Below are 5,758 nucleotides of genomic sequence, written 5' to 3'. Positions count from 1 at the left end.
TAAACACTAAGGCTTCATATTAAAAATTAAAGGATTGTTAAACAACAGTGCAGCAAATGAGAACAATGATCTCAAAATATAAACAATATATAAGTATCATAATCAGAGGTACAAATGTATAGTTCAATATGGTAAATATATCCTAAAATTGTATCAATATGCAAAATGTCTTAGGCAGAGTTAGAAACATGCATGCATACAATATAACAAAATAACTTTGCAGAGGTGCACAAATATAAACAGAAATAGGAGCATATTCAATCTATACCAATGTAAATGGTCTATAATAATAAATAAATAATATCTCACAAGTAATAATCTAATCTACCTATTTATCCCATCCCATCCAATCCCCCTTTTTTCTTTATCAAAAGAGATCCTTGACCTTAATTCATTTCTAACCCCAACCCTATATCACTTAGAATCAACCTCTAATCAAATTCCTAACCATGAGGACAAACTTTGTTGGGAGAGGGAATGTCATTTTCTAGAATTACTTCCAGTTGTCAAGGGGGCAAAGTTATTTCTATGGCTTCCTACAAAAACTAATATGATGGTTAAGTTTCATGATTACTATCTGGTATAATTTCAGTTAGTCTCTGAGCAGTAGGCAAGATATTTCTGAAATTTTTACTTGATATTCTGGCCAGAACCATGTAAGAAGATGTACCATCTCAGTTAGATAAGTTGGAATCATCTTGAGCAGTTTGTAACCCAAATCAATCTTAAAGTGGTGCTATCAGCATAATGACATCATGTCAACTAGGTGGAATCATTATTGTGGGTCCCCATCTTCTTTCTGGAAACTTTAAAGATTACTGCAGGAAAAATTATTGTTCATTGTGGAAAACTTAAACATTATTTATATGAGCATATATTCAATGAAAGGTACAATAGAGACAATAATAGGTATGGGGGAAAGTAAAAATTTTTTGAAAGCAGAGTTTTGGTAATAGTAGTCCCTAAATTTTATCTCCCTTCTCCCCAAACCAGGTGGCTCCTCATCTGAGCCAGAAACTCTGACTTTTCCTTTTAACAACATGCTTGGATTTAGAGAAGAATAGCCACTGTCCAACTCCAAAGCCATTTTGATTTTTAAGTGAGTCATGACTACCATTATACTGAGAAGTAGGGAGATGTATATGTTTAGGTGTACTGGAATTTCATTTGTATTTTAGTAAATAAAGACTGCCTGAATATCTAAGTGTAAAACAGTCCCACTGGTTAGCCTTACAGACTAGATTATGGTAACACACACTTTTAATCCCAGTAACCACAATGACACGCATCTTTAATCCCAGTAGCTACCCTAGATGCCATAGAAATCGGATGGTACATGTCTTTAATCCCAGTGGTGCATGCCTTTAATGCTAGTCCTGGAGAGGAATATAAATGGAGGAAGAGACAGCTCTCAGATACAGTCACCTTCTGAAATTCCTGAGGGCAGAATCACCTTTTCAGACTAAGGTTGAGGTAAGAGCCAGTGGCTGTTTTGTTGTTTGGATCTTCAGGTTGAACTCCAGTTTCTGACCCTGACATTTTATTAATCATGATTCACTGAATCGTGTTTCATTTAGGTAGTAAAATTTTACACTGCAGAGGAAATTGGTACCATAAATCAGATTTATCTTTGCTTGGTGATATTTTCTGGATAGCTATCACTCTTCTTTAGGTGTCTAGATGTCCAAGGTCTCTCAGCTTTTTGAAGATGGGTATTTTCCTGCAAAGACAAGAACAGAACTCTGGCTCAACCCTTATAAGGATTCCTTACCAATTGTAAGATTCCACTTCTGTGAATGAGCTATCATTTCTCTTTACAAAGAGGTTTCTCTTTTCCAAAATGAATCTTCATTAATTTTGATGGTATCTATAGCATTTCTTCTCCTGTGGAGATAAGGGGAAAAACCCCTTCCACAATGTAGCACATCTCCTGGTTTCCATTCTGATGTCAACACAACCTTGAAATATACTACCTGATATAAATCTAATTTTTTTCTATTATCCAGTGTCTCTCTGTAGCCATTGTTTCTTTCTTATTAGTCTTTAGAAAATTCAAGGAAAATAAAGCATTATGAAATCTATTTCTGGGAGTATTTTTCATCCCTTTCTGTTTCTTTAACATATCCTTTACAGTTTGATTTGATCTTTATATTACTGCCTTACATGCAGGATGTGGTATACCTGTAATATGCTTTACATTATAATAAACAAAAAACTGTTTCATTTTCTTAGGGACATATTGGACCATTGTCTGTCTTTATTTGTGCTAGTATATGCATGATGGTCATAACTTCTAGTAAATGAGTGATTACCAAATCAGCCTTTTCAAACTCAAAGCAGTTTCCCATTGAAAACCTGAATAGGTATCAATGGTGTGGTGTATATGAAGGATAATAAGGTTTACCAAACCAAAGGAGACAACCAGGAGTCTACCTTGAGCTGTCAACGGTCCTGTCTGTGCCTAGCTAAGAAGGAGCTACCAAGCAGTGTTTTCTGAGTTCCTAGCAAGCAGCACTGCCAGCAGTCCTGATCATTTCTAGCCAATGAGAGATGAACATGAAATGGCAACTGTCAACAGATCAGAACTCATGGGTGCTGGGAGGATATTATTTTGTTTTTCCCTGTTGCTAAATAAACGAGTCTGCTGAAAACCTTCTACCTGACTCCCAGCATCTGGTCATTGATGCCATGCCATTTCACCCCTTTCCCCAAGAAAGACATTAGGCCCAGCAATATCTGGCCACTGGAACAGGGACTTCTAACAGGTTTAAAGCTCACCTGGTCAGACCTCCTTTTTTTGTTATCACTGTAATTTTTGTGTTTTGACCAGGACAGGTTTTAGTCATCGTCCTCTCCTTAGTCATGATGCTGCATAGCACACCCAATTGGTGTATTTTCAGTGAAAAACCTCTTGGTCCCTTTGGCAAGTAAGTATTGGGACCCCCATCCTTCCCTCCATGTTGTCTGTCATGTTTGTCTGCCCATCCAGTTAGGAATGCATATTTTGTTTGTTTGTTTGTTTTTGTTCTTCCAGTTCTCTATACAAAAGCTACTCCCCAGAAGGCAGAGAACCAATGCTCAGCTCCCGAACTCCATCTCTTGTCCAGAAACACCATGTGAGCATATGGCTATAGCCTAAGGAACCACAAAAGTTCCCCACTAATCACTAAACATAAAGATCTGATACAATTTCCCAGCCCTGTTGACTCTTGACCACCAGATGTCCATCCTTCTCAGAGAGCTGCTAACAGGTAAGATAGAGTGACCTGTCATCTGTGGGAGTGCCATGTTCACCTTGTAAGGAAAAGTGAGCTATATGGAGGCACAGAAGATGAGGGCCTGGAGACCAGTCCAGGCCAGACCTGATGAATGAGAACTGTGATTGGTGTGAGTGCCTTGCTTGACTAAGGTCTCAGGGTGCTGTCCAAGCCTCTGATGTAGGTGAAACTCTGAGGTTTGGGCTCAAAGGTAATAGGCTTCCCTAGCCTGTTGTGCATCTAGGCCACAGTGAAGGCTGTGGGCCCCTCTCAGACCTCCCTGGACTGTGTGCCTGTCATCTGAGCTGCCTGCTTCTTCTGGAGCTTCTGACCTTCCCGATGGTCCTGATAGGTCGGCAATTCTATGCAACTGACACTGTGAAGTTTTTAGTAGTGCATGGAGGGTGAACTGGGGCCCTCCTTGGACTTTGGTAGTCTATCCAGGAACAACAGCACCTCACTGGGAAAGCTGGAGTCCCAAGGTCCGAGGCCTGTGTCACTATGGTTATCCAAGCCAACTGGAGCCTTTTAGGAAGCTTACTGCTTCTGCAGGGACTTTGGTAGGTAGACTGAGAAGTAAGAGATGGGGTTGGCCCACAGAGATAGGCCAACATTAGATCAGGATCCCAACTGATGAGGGTAGATGTTTTCTCCCAAGTGTATATTATCTAAGACTTTTATAGATGGAAAGACCCAGATGATGAAAGAAATGGGACCTTTAGACGTCTCATGGCTGACATGACCACTAACTTACTAGGAAGAGATGTCTTAGAAGACTTACTGTAGTTCTTTGCAGCAGAGAAGAGGGAGAATGCCCCTAGATAGAATATTACCAAAAATATAAAGATTAACAGAACCTGCAATTCTAAGGACTACTGTTGAATATCTCATTCCCTGCCTAGAATGGATCAGGTGGAACAGTGGGCACTAAACTGGAAGAAATTAACTATCTTATAATAGTTGATTAAATGCCAATTAGACACTAGACACATTTATTGCTAAAACCCTGGGAACACCCAGTTTTTGTAACTAAAAAGAAGACCAGGGCCTGGAGATTCTCCCAAGATCTTAAAGCAATTAATCAAACTATGAAAATTTGGGACTCATGTCAGCATGGACTCCCCTTGACGATGCATTACTAATAAATGCCCCAATATTAGTTTTAGACATTGAAGAGTGCTACTTTTCAAGACTACTCCATGAACAAGATTGCAAACATTTCACATTTTCAATACCTAAAATCAACAACTCAGGACCAGCTGATAGATATGAATGGAAGATACTCCATGAAGACATGGCTAACAGCCTCATCATTTGCCAGGAAGCTGTAGTTGTTGCATAAAAACTCCCAATTAAATCAGATCTCCACATATATCATTATATGCATGACCTATTAATATGGCAAGACAAAAGACAGGATCAACAACTAACCTTAGAAAATCTTGAATAGCAATCAATAAAGGTCCTCAAAGATGAAGGCTTTATGATAGCAGAAGATAAGATCCAACTTGTCCCACCACCCCATCACATTCCTTCAGTCCAGGCAGCTAAACCTATTATTGACTACTCCAAACCACTAATCTTAAATACCATTCAAAACTTCTTAGGCAATATTAACTGGTTGAAACCTTGGCTCCCCATCAAACAAAACAATAACAGCCTCCATTTGATCTAAAGGGTGACAAAAACCCCTACTCCCTTCACTTTCTGATGCCAGTAACTAAAGGGAATGTTTGTGTCATTAGCCTGATATGATCCACAACAGTTAATCAAATACTTATATTTAATTTCTCCCCCAAAGCAATCAGAAATCTACACTAGTCTCAGGAAATTTTAGAATGACTTCATATACCAGTAGGGAAGCTCCTAGATTATTATTCACTATGATAAAGACAGGGAGATAATATGAACCTTACAATTGTAGTCAAAGGAAGGAACTCGATAAAATTATTGTACCCTTCCCATCCCAGATATCCAATGGCTCCTGAGAAACCACACATTTTTTTTTTGCTAACAGCCTCACTGGCTTCCCAGGAAAAATAGAAAACCACTACCCCAAGGATAAATTTCTTGTTTCCATACTGCTCCTTAGATGGGTTCCCTCCACCTCACTTATTCTCTCTAGCCACTATCTCACAGGCCCCCATGGCTTTTTCACATGAAGAGAGTAACAAGGGATCACATAAAGAATATATGAAGGAGACAATGACACTGTCCCATCTTTTTTCCTCCTAGAAAAATAATGCCCAATTCTAAGATATGTATGCCATCTTCCCAATTCTAACATACTTCAAATAACCATTTAATCTATATTCAGAAAGCATCTTTGTGGGTAATCTGCTACTTTGGCGAGCCTGCTCTTGTGGCAAGTGTAATGACAACCCTCTATCTCCACTAGTAATAAAAATTTTCAGTATATTCCAAACAAGAACATGTGCCATATTTATCAGCCATATGCAAGAGCACTCATCCCCATTTGGTGCTCTTTCTGAAGGCAACAC

Source organism: Arvicola amphibius, chromosome 2, assembly GCF_903992535.2.
Source record: "Arvicola amphibius chromosome 2, mArvAmp1.2, whole genome shotgun sequence".
NCBI lineage: Eukaryota > Metazoa > Chordata > Mammalia > Rodentia > Cricetidae > Arvicola > Arvicola amphibius.
Note: the sequence above shows the minus strand (reverse complement) of the source record.